General features: G+C 40.7%; 1 protein-coding gene and 1 long non-coding RNA gene across 2 annotated transcripts in view; one reads left to right on the forward strand and one right to left on the reverse strand.

Annotated features, from left to right (window-relative positions):
• FOXP2 (forkhead box P2) overlaps window positions 1-4,048 on the reverse strand; it is a 599,809-nt gene extending 595,761 nt beyond the window's left edge. The window contains exon 1 of the mRNA XM_037836341.1: window positions 3,871-4,048. The gene's annotated coding sequence lies outside the window, so the exon portion shown is untranslated. The remainder of the gene's footprint in view (window positions 1-3,870) is intronic.
• Window positions 4,049-15,306: 11,258 nt separating this feature from the next.
• On the forward strand, window positions 15,307-17,570 carry LOC119534716. Its single transcript, XR_005217110.1, has 3 exons — window positions 15,307-15,439; window positions 15,798-15,857; window positions 17,440-17,570. It is a non-coding gene; the product is annotated as an uncharacterized LOC119534716 (long non-coding RNA).
• Window positions 17,571-17,899: the final 329 nt, after the last annotated feature.

Raw genomic sequence — 17,899 nt, forward strand, 5'->3', positions numbered from 1 at the left:
AACTATGCAAATCATAAAATCTCATTGGACCTAATTTAAGAAATAGACTTTTTTTTAAATCAAAGGGCAAAATGAATCTGGGTACTGATTAGAACATGTTAGTTTCATTCTATAACAGTTGAGAGTACTACCACCTACCAAAAAGTTCAAGGAAAAAAAATCAGTTTGAGTATGCTAAAAATTAGTCTTCAGTTATTGTAATGGAATTGATATTTCTGAATTCAACTTTGATTTGTAATTTTGTCTATTACCAATCATATCAAGAGAACTTTAGTGACCTCTGTCCTCAATCACTTTCTTGTCTTACAAATCAATGATCTCTTTCTGATTTAACTCAGAGGGGGGAAAGATAGGAAGTCTTCCATCACTCAGTTTCCTATCAGCATTGTAATATAGAGATTTTACATGAGACTGTCAACAAAGAAATAGATAAGGGTGATGAGGCAGAACCAGCTATAAATCCTTAAGATATCACAAATAATATCCCTTTTATATAATTAAGTTCTGTACCCCTTACATCTTCTCTTGAAATAAAAATGTCTGATAAATTTGTCTGGCTACATTCATTGTACTGTCATTTACCCTATGAATCTCAATCAAACCTTGCAGTTATTTTCACATATTTAAATATGCTTTTCATAAAGTATAATCTAAACAGCTCCTAAAAGAGAGTTATTTTGTCTTTTTTAATTCTTAATTATACCAAGTAAATATAACTTTTCATTACAGGTTATCTGTAAACATGATATTCACCCTTTTCCTTTTTTATGATGTGCCACAAACAACAATCCACTCCCCCACTCCCCATTTTAGGTTTCTATAAAATGTACAAGGTGTTTTTTTTTTAAGCAAAACTTCTGCACTAACATCTGTGCAAAGAAATAAAATTCCAAGAACAGTTTACACATGCACAATCATTTCATAAATCTATTAATATCATAATGTAATTAAAGGCCTCTTTCCTCTTCTATGAAAACAATATTCATTCTAGAATTTCCATCACTCTGAATTCCAAAATATAAGTTGGAGAGTTTTGAAAAACAATTATAAATAGTTCATAACTGTTATTTATTACATTTTCTCCCCTTGACTGCCCTATTTGTTTTTGTATCCACTGTAGTGACATGGTAGCATTTTAACAAACTATGTATAAAAAAGACAGTATTTATCGTGTTTGTATATTTAAATTGAATGTTAACAATTTATTACCTTAAAAATCCTTGTACTTATAAGTGAAATTTAAAGGTGATCTATCTTTATTGATTGTCCTCTCTCACAGTACCTTCAGGAACATCATCAGGTTTCTAGTCTTCTCTTTAAGAGTTAGTAATGTAACCACAATTAAACATTTCTTTCACTTAACTTTTGGTAACAATGAAACAGTGAGGTCTTTAAGGAAGTATTGAGCTGGACAACTACTGAGCATGACTCTAGTCAAGTAACAGAAATAAGAGCAAGAAAAGAAAAAGGAAGGAAAATAAGAGAAAAGGAAAGAAAAGCACTTTTAAAAGTTCTAACCAGAATGAAATACTGTGATTATAATGACCACATTGCACATAACTACAGCCACTCTATTAATGAACATACAAAGCAAAATTAAAAATTTTGTTTTTAACATCATTAAATAAATACATTTAAAAACGGTTTAACAACATTAAGAAATACATTGTAAAATTCCAGTACATTGAGAAAAAACAGCTTATCCGTAACTCATAGTGACAGAAAAGATAAACAGGCCCCTTGACAACATAAAACTTTTCCCGAGGTATGCCACAACACAAACTTGAAGATGAAAATATCTGAAAGCTCATCTTTACCTCAGTTTTGACCTTTAACACGGGCTTGCTATTAAACACACCTCTCCTGTCTTCACTGTTGCCTAACGAAACTATTTGAGTTAGAAGAGTGTGCAAAGATGTGCCTTCCAGGCAAACTTTTGTTTTCTAAAAGTAAATCTCTCCAAATACTTCCAGCTGGAAAACGTCCACTTCAGCTATTTGACACCAGGGCGTCACTTTCTCCCCTCTGCTTACCTGCTACTACTTTATTCTTCCAAGTAGACTCTAGACCTGTTGGGGAGGTAGCCCTTTACGCACTTCTGAATCCATGATGACTACTTATGTGCCCACCTTACACATCCCCACAGCCTTTCCCAGGCCTTTCTTCCTCCAGCCGGTTCTGAGACCTCACCCAGGCCGCTTCGCTCACCTCACGCCGCGAACGGCTCCCCACCTGGGAGCAAACAGTACTCTAGGAATAATCCTCAAGATCAAGAAACTGTCTGGATTTCAACATGTGGTGAGAGAAAATGTGGAGGGGGAAAATTACGACTATTACAGAGAACAGCTGTCCACTAAGTGGCTTAAATCTGTTGGCTAAAAAGCTGAATAAACAAATACACAGATGGGTCTAGTTCCTTGGGGATTCCGGATTCTGAAGAGCCTCCAAAACGGCGTCCAGTTCGGCCTCCCTTGACTCATCCTTAGGCAAAACGTGACCTGGGTCTGCTTTCACAACGCCCCAGACTTGCACGTGTCTTTCCCCTCAGGTTCCTTCGAATCAAAGTGTCACCCTGAGTGCCAGGTCCCTGAGAGACTTACTTAAGAGATCTCAAACTCTGAGGACAGTAGGGTAACTTTTTCCTCCCTGCTCTAGAGAGGCCCGAACACCCACAGCAAGTGAAGATCCACACAGACACACATCGCTGTCGGGGTTTCACAGCGCGCTCCGATCTACCCTGTAGGGAGAGCAGCGCGGGGACCCCGGGGGCGCGGCTGGCGCCGGCTGCCACCGACCGACTCGGGTCCGCGCCGCCGCCGCACGTGCGTCTCCGTGAGCGCTAAGGGGTGTCCCGACCCGCGCTCTGCGGGGGTCACAGTCCACCCAGAGCTCCCGCCCGCCCTCCAGCTCGCCCGGGGCCATCGCAGACTTACAGGTAAAAGCCAACAGAGAAGCCCTCCCCATCTCCGAAAAGTGTTTGCGCGCCTTCCCACATGCCCTCCCTGAAGAACGGTGAGGCGCGATTTCACCCCAAGCGCACCCACAAAAAATGAGCATTCGGAGACCTTTCCAAAGCGGAATAAAACTAAAGCCGGGATAGATCCCGGGTGAAGCGGTCGCGCTAACGCGTGGACAGAGGAAAAAGCGTGATCAGGGCAGCTGTTGAGATGCACGATTATCCCGAAACGTCACTAGGGGCCAGGAGTTTCTTCACCCAGAAACAGGAGTGTCCCTTTCAGCCTCTCTTGTTCCCAGAGAAGTATTTCTGAAATGAACGGCTGAAGTGCCTAACTTACAAACGAGAAGTGTGCACTTGCCCAGTTGAGTAAATAAAGGTCAGCAGTTGGATCAATAAAGTGTGAGCTTCTAAACGCCAGATGTTTCACTGTTGCTTTTCTTCCCCGAGGGGGTGGAGGGGGGAAGCGAAGAGGGGGAACAGAAAATAAACATTAAAAATAACAAAACAACAGAGCAAACAAACACACATCTGGTGTTTCGACACATTTTCCTTCAGCCGCTGTTTCTCCCGACGAGGCAACATTTTGCATATTCAAAACTAAAATTCATCCATGATCCCACAGCAATGTCCCCTCTCTCAACTCCCCCTTCCCCCATCACAAAGCAAAATGAACAAGAACAACAAGTGGTGATGTTGGGTCCCTAACGAGACCCCGACGCCGGGCCGAAATTTGACACATGTCACACTCGTCTCGTCGCGCGGAGCGCAGCCGCTGGGGCGAAACTTTGCCGCCACCGCCGCAGGAGGAGCGCGGAGCAGAGTAAAGTCACAGCCGGGCCCAGCGTGGGGGCGGCTGGGACCCGGCAGGGTGCGGAGGTGCAGCGCGCCAGAGTGAGGGCGAAAAAACTTACCGCGACCGGGAACGCAGTGGGCAGCGTCCCGGGAGGTGGCACCCGTGCCGCCGAGGCAGAAGCCCCCAAACACACCCACGCGCCGAGTCCCCGCAGCTGCTGCCGCGAGAGGGGGGCGCGCCCTCGGGGGCGGGGGGGGGAGCACGGGAAGCTGCAGCTGGCGGACGCGGCCGCCGCATAAATAACCGGGACTGGCGCTCGCGGGCGGGTGGCGGGTGGCGCGGGGCTGGAGCCGGGGCACAGCAGCGGTCGCAGAGCTGCACGCGCCGGCGTGTCTCGCGCTTTCTCGGAGGCTCACGCTGTCTCGCGCTGCCGCTCACCCCACCCGGATCTGTGTGTGTGTCTGTATGTGTGTGTGTCTGTGTGTGTGCGCTGACGGGCGCGCGCACCCAGTCGCGCGCGCGTGTTGTTGGCAATGCAAACTGTACACACACTGAGCGCGGAGCCGCCTCGTCTCCGAGGTGCGGGTGGGGGGAGGGACGCCTTAGAAGATTCTAAAGTGTTGCTGCGCCGTTTGTTTGTTTTGTTTTACTTTCCGTTGTTATTGTTATTGCTCCAAAAAGTGATTTGGAAACAGCTGGCTAGAATGCCTGCCTTTCCCAGCCACCTATCTTCTCCTGTCCCCCAAATTTTTCAAGGGAGAGGAAAACGCGGGGCAGAATATTGTTCAGATTTGCAGTGGAGCCTCCTGGCTGACGTCAGGTCCACCTGCTATGTAAACAACTCGCTGGAGAACTTGTTTGTTCTGTGCCAGATCCTCCCCCACCCCTACCCTTCCCCCACCTCCTGCTCCGCCTCCTCCTGCTCGCCCCAGAAGGCGGGTCAAGGAAGGGGGTGGGGAAGGAGGAGAGAACAAAACCGTATGCTGTATTGGCAAAGCCGAGTTGTGTCTGCTGCTTCTTGGCAGTCCCCAAAGTACCGTCCTCTCAGCAGACGGAGCTGCTGGCAAATGAAACAGGGGATTCCACGTGAAGTGCAGAAAGCCTCGAAGGGATCCAAAGCCCTCGGTGGCGGGGAGTTAAAGTACACGGTAGTCAGAAAGGGAAACTCAAGCGTGCGTTAAAACGCTCATTTGTCTTTCCTTTCTCGGTTTGCGCCTCTGCGGCCTGGGTTGGGAAGAGGCCGAGTATCTTTCTCACTCTTCATTGTTGTCGGGACTCCTGTTTCACTTGGGCCCAGGAGTTCTTAGGTTTCGCGTGGTGCCGCAGGATGGGTCACCCGCTTAAGGCCGGGCTGCGGGGGCTCTGGGGCGGGGCTTGGAAGGAAGGGGCCTCCGAGTTAGGGCTTTAAAAGTCTGAGTCTTGGAGCCGGGCCCTATCAGTGACTGAGGGGAGCAAAAGTAACCGGAATGAAAGGCAAGAAGAAACGGCCCGAGTCCGCTACGTGCACACTTCAAATCAGAGGCTCCCGCGCGGGCGATGTGACCTGTCGGCCGAGTGTGACCAGCCGGCGGGGCCCCGCTGGGCCGAGGGGGATGACAGGGAAGAGGACGAGGGAGGGCGATAGAGGCCCCGAATAGGGCGCCTAACCGAAGTGGGGGGTGAGGGGGTCCCTCTGTAGCCCCTACCCAGACGCCAGCGCCAGGCAGGCAGCCCCTCTCCGCCACCTCTCACCAGCCCCTCCACTGCCCCGCAACCCTCAACCCTGTGCGTTCAGTGCGCGCCGCCCGCCTGAGCCCGTTTGCTGTGCTCGCAAATCAGTCGCGAAGCGTGGTGATCCTAAAAGCGCTGAAAGTTTCCTTCAAATAGTTGCAGCCGGGAGGCCGTTGTGAGGAGAGCCTGGCCCCCAGCTTCTTCCCAGTCCTCCTCCTAGGAGAAAGAACGGCTAACTTTAAAATCTCCGGTGGCAGGGTGCGGGTGGGGGTGATTGGGGAGACCGACGGGGAGCAAAACTTCTGTCTTTCAGTCTTGCTTATCCTCAAAGAGCAGCGCGCCCTTTCTCTAAAGGGCAGACTCGAGCGCTCTCTCTCTCTCTCTCTCTCTCTCTCTCTCTCTCTCTCTCGCTCTCTCTCTCTCTCTCTCTCTCTCTCACACACACACACACACACACGCACGCGCGCACACACACACACACACACACACACACACACACACGGCACCAACTCTGCCCTTCAGAACCCGCAGTTCTCCCGGGGAGGAAGCAGACCTGGCACCCACATCTGTAAACACACCGTCAGGTTTTCTAGTGAAACCAATTAAGTCAATAAGCCACAGGGCTGATCCTGGGAAGACGGCCCCTGCCAGGAAGACAAGGAACGAGGTAGAGTTTGGCTTTGAATTGTGACGCTTTCTGTGAGGTTTAGACTCCAGCTGTCCTTAAGAGTTCTGCTTATGAGTTGTGTTCTCACTCTTTCTAAAATTCTCGTTTTCGAAATGCAGGCTGAACAGTGCACAAATAATCCGAATTTTTGCAGGGTGGGAATAGGGAGAAGAGGAGGGAGAAGTCATCAAAATTAGAAGGCACCAGACCTACGTGACCCTACTCGCCCTTCTGAATTGTGGGGATAATTTTATAAGTATTCTGCGCTTATGCCTCACTAGCTAACCTAAATAAAAAGAGGATTCTCGGAATTACCCTGAAACTATCTTGAAAAAGAGAAGAGCAAACGCGTCGAAACCCTTGGGAAGCTGAGGGTGTACCTTTCCACAGGGTTTGTGAATAAAGGTAACAGAACAGTCAAAAGGTCAAGGCTTTTGACTTTTCCCCATGTTCTTCCCCCGCATACATCGACCCCACTGACTGCTCTCTCTCTCTAGGCGTCCCAAGGAAGTGCAGCGGGAAAGGTTCATTATAAGAGAGTCCGGGCTACTTGGAAGTTAAGTTGATGTTTTCAAGGGTTGGAGAGGAACGGGTTTGGTCAGCCTTTCACTTTTCTGTACCCAAAAGACACGTTTTCGTGTGATTCACAGCCCGTGAGTACAAACAGCCAAGTGCCCAGTGGTGCAAAAGGATATCTCAGTCGGAGGAACACATCTTAATGAGTTGCTGGCGTGCCCTTCCCAACCGTCTTTCTAACGCGAGTTGAGCCCGCAGACTTCTTGTGACCCCGCTTAACTTCGCCCCCATTATCTCCTCTTCGCCTGCTGCCTTTCCCAGAGCCACCAACCCTTCCCGCAGAGAAGACGCTGAAGGAGTTGAGAAAGCTGCTCCTGCCAGGAGCCCCTGCCCTCGGCGGACCCTTGCCCGCAGCCAATGGGCTGGGCCCGGGTTCGAGAGGTGAAAGTTCAGACCCGGGGCTCGCCGCTCGCTCTCCTTCTCCGGTCGTCTCCCTCCCAGCCCCCGCCCCTGGCCACACTGCACACACAGCCCAGCTACCAGGGGCTGCCACGGTGGCACGTAGTTTGTTGATGGGTGGTCATAAAATATATTTATTTGCAATTCCTTTAACTCGCCCACCACCCCCGCCCCAGTATGGTCCGGAACACTGCGGGCTTTGTTCGCCTTGGCTGCTGCTGGAGCCGGCCAGGGTTTAGCGCTCGGTGTTAACAGACTCCAAAAAAAGTTGAAGTATTATAATAGGAAAACCCGGTTTCCGCAGCTGAGGAAAACGCTGAAAGGGCAAACAGCGAACGAATAGTTTTCTTTTGCACAAGTCACTGGTCAGCACAACTGGCTCACGGCAGCCTTTAAACGAAACACTGCATATTGGAGAGAGAGGGAAAGCCAAATTTTGTCCCTTGCAGTCGCCGCGCAGAGTAGTAGCTTCAGCTCAGGGCCCCTTTCCAGCACGTGGATCTGCCAAAGTCATTTCAAGAGGTTCCTGGGGGAACGTTAAACGGGGCTACTGGGTAACTGAAGTGTTGCACGAAGTGGACCTCGAGGCTCCCTTCCGAAAAATTGATTTCAGATTTATTTTACGATGAAACCGCAAATCAACAAAATCTGAGACTCTGCTCTGTTAGGATGTCAGAGAAAGATAAGTTCGTTTGAAATGGTCTCTGCTAGAGCATCTTGCGCGAAAAAAACCCACCCTAAATGAGACGAACTAAAGCCAGGATGCAGGAAAGCAACATGCGCGAATGACACGTTAGAAATGGAATGAACTGCTTTGATTCTTGGTATTTGTTGCAAAAATATAATTATTCACACCCTTAAGTCTGTTTTCTTCAAAACTTTCAAACAAGTACATTTTTCTTCTTAAGTGCCTTTTCATTGATGTAATTGATGCAGTTAAAATGTGGCTGACTTGTTGGAGGAGATCGCTGGGAGAGAGGAGAACAGGCAGTTTTTTACTTTTTAATTTTCTGTTAGAGATATCATCTTCAAAGTTGTATTACTCACTTCAGAAAATCTTTAACAAAAGTGTTCTATAAATTCAAGGTAAAATATTTTTCCTTTCACGCAGGAGAACCCACACATATCAGGTTCCTATCCCCCCCCCACCCCAGTTTTCTGAAGATGAGCAAATAAACAGATTTCTTTTAAACACTATCCCCACTCTCCTCCCAGACACATTTTAGGGAAAAGAGAAAATCCTAGTTTTACGGGAGTCAAATTAAGGGTAATCTATATTACAACAGCAAATTGAATGTAGGCTTTGGAAATTGGTGGAGTTACACTACCATCTGTCGTTAAGCTTTGGGACTACAAAATTTGGGGCCTATAATAAATCTTAATGAGCTTTCCCAACTTTTTTTTTTTAAATCACAGATTAAAGTTTTCGTTTGTATCCTTATAACATATGCCCCAAATTTATCTGGATCCTGAAGCAACAAATATTTGCTTATTACCCTAGGCTTATACCTGGGTTCTATAATAACCGCTTCTCCAGGAAAAATATATCCCACATCTACCAGCCTCTAGATAAAGCCTTTTCAAGCCAGTAATACCTCCGAAGATTTGCCTCCTCCCCTTACCCTTGCTTCTAAGTAGGCTGCTGATATGAACAATGGAGACTTAAGTACAGGGCCACCGGTGTCCTAGAGTGAATAATAGACTCTTAACTCTCTCTTGAATGTAACCTAGTTCTTTGTTAGTATATCTAATCTTGTAATATGTAAAGGCAGCATATCTTTTCTAAGAGGTTGCCTGTGAGTGTCTTAAAAAAATTGATTGAAAGGCTTTAATCAGGTTCCGGTTCTGGTTAATCTTGCTGCAGAGACGAAGATCAATTGCTCAGGGATAGAATGTTGCAGTATAAGTAGGTTATATACCAAGGAAGACTTTATTCAAATGAGTAAGGAGAGGGGACAACTACCAGATAAAGAATTCCAGTAATAAAGCCTCCATCAAGCAATGAAGACTCTTTTCCACACAACATTCCAATGGCATGGTATTTATAGTGTATCTACCTGTTAAAGATCTCAAAATACCTTACTATCTATATTATTCCACACATTTCTGAGTTAGGGACTTGATTACCAAATACCTATTTCCAAGAAAAACCTTAAGTAAAAGTCAAATGTAATAGCTTGCTTATGTTGGTAAGGCATTAACTAGACGTAACATTATGTTGAATCATGTGAAATTGTCTGTATTCAACTAACTTTAACCCACACAAATAACAATTCTGTATGGTTAAACCTAATAGAACCTGTATTTTTCTGTGACATGGTTTCTTTCTATAAGAGTAAGCATAATCAAATTGTCCAAACCCTGATATTTGCTTCTTGCCACGTTGATTCAAATGTGGGGAATTGCTTAACACAAGATCTATTTGCATATTGATGTTTCTACATTATAATTAAAGTTTGCATGTTTCTGAGCTACAATGCAATTTTAGAGCTGAAGGGAAACTACAACAGTCCCCTCATTTTAAATATCATAAAGCAGAAGCCCAGAGATGTGAGCAAGGTCATACAGCTAGTTAATAAAACTCTGGATATATTTTTTTTAACAATTTCATGTTTTAAACATAGAATATCACCCTCCTTCCTTTTACTTCCAAGAGGGCATTTTGCCACACCCCTTCCGGGATCTCTCTTCATCTTATTCACATCTATAAAACTGATATGGCTGAGTGATGGCAATACCTTTGTTTGTCAGTATAGAACTGAAGAGGGTTAACTGCCATGTCCTATCCACTGTAATACACAGGAAAGTCTGATGACTCACTTCTCTCAAAAATCAATTAGGGTCTACAAAAGATTTCTTCAGTTGTGTAAAGAGGTTCATCACTGTTGATTATAAGTGTTCATCATAGAAAACTGATGGCAAGAAGTGCTAACAAACCACAGTTTATAATGTTTATAAAAGTTAATTACCTTCAGATATTCATAATCTCTTCAGTTTGCCTTCACTACATTTTGAAGAAATAAAGGCTGACACAAGACTATGTGACAAAATTCAGCATTATTTTTTTAAAAACTGTGAGCTGAATAGGACTATATCAAGATCCTGCATCAGTATGGATTTTTATTTTTGTCTAATAACTCTGTGGCTCCAGTAACCATAATAGTTTACCTGAAGAATGCACTGAAGTGATTAATTTTAACAAATCATATAAATGTTCAGTCATTCGCCCTCTTCTTCTGCTCTTCTCCTTTTCTTCCCTCTGCTGTCTCATCTTCTGCCTTGACCTTTGCCACTACTCTTACACTAACAACTTCCAAAACTCCCCACAGATATTTCCTAAGCTCCAGATCTGTTTATTCAATTGCTTATTGATAGCTCCATTTGGATTATGCAAAGGTACCAACTTGCCCTTTTCTCTCCTTGGTCAGCTATTCCTTATGACACCTGATAAAAGGTGAATTGCAACTTCATCCACCCAGTCACTAAAGACAAAATTTGCAAGTTGTATATACCACCCTTCCATCTTCTCACAAGATGTTTAACAATCTTTTTTAAATGAATGAATAAATAAGTGAATGCCATGCCTCAAAAAATTTATTTTAGATGTTAAATATATTCCACTAAAACTTTGTTAGATATGCTTTTAGCTGTGAATCATTTTCAGCAAATCTCTAAGTCTGCTTTGCAGCACAGCCATCTGGCTGAAATAGTTATGACTGTGAAGAATTTTGTGATTTCTTATGTGGAATATATGTTTGTGTCTGTGTGCATATATTTAATCTGGCATTCAGGTTTCCTACTGTATTATTTAATGGTTCAACAAATATGTACTAAACACTATGCTAGGTAGTCAGAAATTAAAGATGTATAAGATGAGGTCCCTCCTAAGAACTTACATTCTAGTGAGGGAAATGAGATATATAAATTGATTATTTCAATAAAACATGAAATTCAATAAAACATAAGGTGGAGATATATGCAGGATACCATGAGACCAGAGAAAATATTTCCTAAGATTAGAGTAAGAAAGTAACACAGCCCTAATTTTTTGTTTGTGATGGTCACTTAAAAAATAAATTTAAGACTACATATCTCAGTCAAAAATTTATAATTCACCAAGTAGCTGCCTTAGAAAACTTATAATCTTTGGACAAATGAATAAAGTTGTGGTAAAAACCTGGTTATATCAAAGACAATGATTAGTTTAACAATTGTGAAGAGGTATTCAGGCAGTCCTTTGAATTATCTCATTTTACTTTTAAGCATAGAGTACATTTTAATAAAAAAAGAGTACTTGTAATATATCATGATTTCACCACAGGAAAATAATTTTATAATAAATGGGAACTAAAAAGAAAATAAAAGTAAAAGAAAGCAAAAGAACTGAAAAGAAAGTAAAAGAGCATGAACTTTCTGAGTTTAGGAAAGGAATCATATGTTCTCTCCTTCATCCTCTCTAAATCTCAAGGGAATAAGACAAGGTATCCTGGGCCAGCATGGTCTTCTGGGGACAGGCATAGGAAATTGCATTTCCCAATTTCTCTTCCCCAACAACTACCTTTATCTGTCCCATCAAGGTGCATGCCAGTTTCCTTCTACCACTCTTGTTTTTCTCTACTCCGACCTCAGTAAATACAGTAAAGTCTTTGGCAATACTTTCTCAGTTATATATACCATCCCTCTAAGTTCCTTCATTTCCCCACTCTCCTGATTCTTTCTCATTTAACTTGGAAAAGTATTTCTCACTAATTCTATTTCTACTCTTTTTATCTGTCCCTCTCTTACTATCACACAAACACTCACACACACACACAGCACACACACACACACACACACACACACACATAATCATCATGAGGAAAAAAAAATCCAAAACTAGTGCAATTAGCTTCCAAAGCCTTTGGAAGTCCCCAGAAAAGGAGTGGTGAAGCAGGCACTCTTATAATCCTCTGTGAGTTAAGTTGATACAACCCAATTGGAAAGCAATTTGGCAACTTATGTTAAGGGTTTTAAAATTAGTCCCATAGCTAGGCTGTGGTCCAAAAGAAATTATCAGAAATACAGAAGGAGATGCATCACTCAAAAGCTGTTTATCATAGAATTCTTTGGAATAGCACAAAATTAAAAATAATATAAAGTTCAACAATATATAATATAGTCTAGCTACTAAAATAATATTTTTGAGAAACTGCAATAACATATAAAATGCATTTGTTGTATTAATGGGTCAAAAATAGCAAATAAAATGCACAAAAGAGGACTAGAAAGAAGCATACCATTATGAGACTCTCCTTCAAGATAGTCCACGATGATCCCTATCTCCTGGAATTCACATCCTTGTGTTGTCCCCTCCTACATTTTTTCAAAGTTAGTCTGTATGACTAAGAGCATATGGTAGAGATGATGGTATGTCACTTCCAAGCTTTGGTTATAAAAGTCTATGGCTTCCATCTCAGGCTCTTGGATCATTTCTCTGGCAAGCTGCCATGTTGTGAGCAGCCCTGTGGAAAAGCCCACGTGGTAAGGAAGTGAAGTCTCCAGCCAACAATTCGATTCCAACCTCATGAGAGAACCTGAGCAAGAACCACCCAGCTAAGCCACTCCTGGATTCCTGACACTCAGAAACTGTGAGTTAATAAATGTTTGCTGTTTTAAAGCTGTGATTTGGGGAGTAATTTGTTACATAGCAATAAGTAACCAATATGGCCGTGATAAGAAAGGTTATATTTAAGTGGTAGAACTTCAAGTGAGATTTTTTTTCTTTCTAATTTTCATATTCCCTATATTTTCTACAATGATCATTTATTACTTTACAGTTGGAAAAATAAAACAATTATTAAATAATTAGTTTTAAATTTTATTTTTGAAAAGAAAGTAACCTGAAGTGCCTTTTTGGATTGCCACAAATTTAGTATCTTCTGACCAACATCCTCTAGTAAAACTGAATTTATCTCAAGCACAGTACTTAATTTAAATGTAAAATTACATTTCAATATTTACTTTTTATTTTATTTACTGAATAGATTGGTATTTTACACTTTATTAGTACAAATAAAGCATTTCTACATATGATAAGTACACTTCATGAGATAGCAGGGAATCTCTACACAATTTAAATGTTTATGAGAAAATGCATTCCAGGTTTTAGACAACTTTCTTGCAACATAAACCATTTTAACTTGGCAACTTCCCAGATATGCCTATAAAAAAAAATCATGTGTAAAAGACCTTTTAAGCTTTCATTGTATCGTAAAGGATAACTGTTAAAGCATTTTCAGTCTTTATTCCCAGGTAAATGCATAAAAATAAACTTTGAAGTGAGAAAGTAAGACTAGACTCTCAGTTCATATTTAAAATAAGAAACAACCATTGTCCTTGGAGGTTTTCTAATTAGATTATAGTACACTTAAAGTAGTTGAGTAGACAATCAAAATTAGTTTAGTTTAGCAAAACTTGGCAAGTCAATAAGCACTTTTTTATCTAATTATCGTAAACATGCTAAGTGAATTGTGTTCCCTAATTTGTTAATAATTATGCCTTCTGCCTTCATATTATAATAACCAAAATTAACAATTTTATTCCAAGTTGATTTCTTGAAAAGTTTATGTCATTGAATGCCATAGAAAACCATTGCCGGAGCCTGGTAATATTGATTATATAATCAATCTGATAATATCTAGACTGCTTTATAGACTTAAACAAATTGATAAAATAAATAGGCACAAAAAATATTTTCATAACATAGGAATATGAAATCTGGGTATATTAATTAGTTATTTTGATAATAGAGTAACTCTTGAGTACCAGGTGAATTGCTGAGTTCATTTCAGGAGACTTATACAGAATATTATGATAGTGTTCACGATACATAAATAAATGTTTCCTCCTATAAGAATATATCATATATATTGGACAGATAAAATTTCTACTAAAGCAAGATTTCATTTCCTTATCCAAAGATTCTCACACTTTCTGACTTATTTTTTGAAGTTAAAAAATCTTTTCATTACTTCTGTGATCCTTTGTCCATCATGTTGTTGATTCATCTTCTATAATAATCTTCTTTTCCACCTCCTCACTAAATTCTGTGAATCAGGATCAAAGACAAAGATGTCTGAACTGGTGAAAGAAATGTATAATATTTTAACCAATTGAAGAAAACTCATTGATACTTTCCATGGCTTTTTCAAATAACTAGGTCATTAAGGATCATAAATCAAAGTATCTTTGCTAGGAAAAAAGCAGTATCTGTTAAGCAAAAATCCATGTTCATTAGTCCATGATTCTATATGAAATCAAGTTCAGGTAATTTATTTTTTACATAATAGATAAGAAAACTCTATGTTGGGACCTATTATTGTGGAAAGAACATTCCAAAATGAACTATTGAAGGCAATTCGACCTCTAAAACTGGTTAGCAAGATCAGCTCTACCTTGCAGATTTTAACAGGGAAATGTGGTGAACAAATGTAAGACTTTCAAAGGAAAGGAAGTTCATACAGATGTTTGCCTGTGAGATTTAGATAAACTATAGTCATAAAATATAGACCCTCTTACTTCCTGAATTCAATTCAGTTCAATTCCATTCAGCAAATAGTTTTTGAGACCACAGTATTTGTCTGTCAATATTTAATACCTTAGAATCATAATCTTTGGGTTAGATTGGGCCTTCAAGGTCACCTAATCCAAGATTCTTCCCAATGAAAGAATCTGGGTATGTTTTCTTTTTTTGTTGTTATGAAATGGTATTTCTTAGTGTCTTTTTATTAAGAGTAGCCAGGAAATGGAGTCCAGAGGCGGCTTTCCAATAGTTCTTTCATTTCAGAGTAAATGTCTTTGGTGTTCTTCTTGACTGCATGTTGAGCAGTTGTCTCTGGAATTTTGTGAGCCTAAACTGGAGCTGGACATGTTTCTTTCTTGGAGGAATGCCCTCCTCACGACTACCAGGCAGACCTGGGCTCCCTCCTATCAGTACTTTGCTCCTTATCCCTCAAAGTTTTCGCTGGAGCTACTCTTGAACAGAAGCTAGGGTCACACTTCTCTTAAGTGAACTTGCATCTGTTTTACTGGCTTTGACTATAGCGTGGGATTCTTGCCTTGTTAGCAACTACTCTTAACTTTACACTGGTGATCTGAGGGCAGTCGTTTTATTTTACCATAATCAAGTTCATCAAGGATTTCATTCCTCACAGGGATTCTGCTGCATGTCAAGAGCTGACTCAGCTGGAAGAGTAAAGACCTGATGAGACATTTGTTAGAACAGGCCTGCTGGTCCTGTTCCTTTCCACAGCAGAACCTCAGGGAGTGCTTTGAGAGCCTCCCAGACTGCAGAAAGGTGGGTCTTTGCCATGAATACGTAAGGTTCCTTATCTTGGTCATTCTAAGGTAGTGCCTTATTCTAGGATGCTGACTGTTGAGCAGGGATGATCTTGAAGTGGACATACAGGATAATCCATTTCATTTATTTCTCTACATTTACCTTAGTCATCAATAAGAGACTTGTAAAAACATGATCTGTGTGGCAATTAACATATAATAGATAAAAAATATTTACTGAGGGAATTATTCATCAATTTTGATTTTATGTTGCAATGTTTAAAATTATATAAGCAAAATATATTATTAATAAGCTTTAAATTTTCTCTGTGTATTCTGATGTTTGCTATAGCATAATTGCTTACTCTTTCTCTTAGTCTGTTTTCAGTTTCTGATGACTGACTCTGCATTGGGTAAACTTCTGACTCTTCTGAAAGGTAATAAACCTATAGGTGTTCAATTTATTGATGTTGAAATGTGACCCATCTAATTTTGGTAACACTTAGGTTAACTTGGTTACTTATTAGATTGATCCTTTTTAGACTGGTTTTAAATTTTGTCATATATTTACAAAGTAGATACTTAAAGAATACCTAGAAAAAGGAAGAGAACTATTACTTGGACAGATGTACCAATATACACTAAAATGATACCTCACTATAGTAAAATAAATTTGTAAATTGTACTTCCTCAAAATTAAATATTTTTGCTCTGCAAAAGACCCTGTTAGTAGGGTGAAATGACATTCTACAGACTGGGAGAAAATACTGGCAAATCACATAGCTGAAAAAGATTTGTATCTCAAAATTCAATAATTCCAATTATAGTCAACAAATTCAATTAGAAAATGGACAAAATACATGAGGAGATATTTCACTGAAGAAGATAGATAGATGTCAAATAAACACATGAAAAGTTGCTCAACATCACTAGTCATTACACAACTACTAGACCTGTTTAAAAAAAAAAAAAAAAAAAAAAAAACAGTGACAATACCAAATGCTGGTGAGGATGTGGAGAAACTAGATCTCTCAGACATTGGTGGTGGTAATATGAAATGGTACAATCACTCTGGAAGAATAGTTTGACAGTTTCCTAAAAAATTAATACAGCAGTTGAGCTCCTTGACTTTTATCCCTAAGGAAAGAAAACTTAAGTCCACACAAAAACCTGTACAGGAATGTCCAAAGCAGCTTTATTAGTAATATCTCCTAACTGAAAACCACAAAAATATACATCTGTAAATATGTAAATAGTTAAATAAACTGTAGGTACTTCCATACCGTGGAATGCCACTTGGCACTAAAAAGGAATGAACTATTGATACACACAGCAACTTGGATAGATCTAGGGCATTACGCTATGGAAAAAGCCAATCTTCAAAGTCACATACTGTATGATTACATTTATATAACACCCCCCCCCCCCAAAAAAAAATCACAACAAATTATAGAGGTGGTGGACAGAATAATGGTTGCTAGGGGTAAGGTATCATGGGGGCAGGAAAGTAGGTGTGACTCTAAAGAGGCAGCACCAGGGAGATTTTTGTTGTGATGGATGCTGTGGTGCTTACACAAATCAAAATGGCATGTAATGATACACACATTGCATGAATGTCGGTTTCCTGGTTTTGATGTAGTACAGTTATTATCAAGATGTAATCATTGGAGGAAACTGGGTGAAGAGTACACAGGACCTGTTTCTACTATTTTTGAATCTTCCTGTGAATGTATAACCATTTCAAAATAAAAATGTTAAAAAAGAAATGTGTAGAACTGATAGCGAAAACCAAGAATTAATTAGACGAGGAAGGAGACAGTGGAGGTTATAAGTACTGGCACAAATCGAAACAGACCATTTGTTTATGTCTCTGGATAGTATTTCAAGAAAAAAATGCCATTATATTCCTTTATTAAAAACAGTTATATTTATTTCTACACTTCTAAAATAGCTCTCTTTTGTGGTCTACCTATGGCATCTAGGAAATGATTCTTCTTTTTTGTCTGTTCTTGTACCTAGCTCCCTGGTAGAGACTCTGAGAGCAAAGGCCACCCAACAAAGGAAAAAAATTGAGCAGAGAGAGAACGAAATTAATCACGTCATTTGGATTTTTAAGTACATATTATATAAAGAGATTCTGCACATTGAGGTATCATATAATCTTTATTTTTCCCTCCAAAATGAAGCTGGTGTTATTTTTAAATTTTTATGATTATAAAAAATAATACACACTAACGGGAAGATATAAAGAAGTATCAAGTAAGCACAATCCCAGCACTCAGAAAAGACCATTTCCAAAATCTAATGTTAGAATATGTTCTTCCCAAGTATTTTCCTAACTCACAACCACACCCACTTTCTCTGGTACACTGACACTAAAATATACTTTTTCATTTAACAAATATGCTGTGGACATATTTCAAGATAAATAAGTCAAACTTTTTTAAGAGCACAGAATATTATATTATATGATTGAACC

This window comes from Choloepus didactylus, chromosome 5, assembly GCF_015220235.1.
Source record: "Choloepus didactylus isolate mChoDid1 chromosome 5, mChoDid1.pri, whole genome shotgun sequence".
NCBI classification, from domain to species: Eukaryota; Metazoa; Chordata; class Mammalia; order Pilosa; family Megalonychidae; genus Choloepus; species Choloepus didactylus.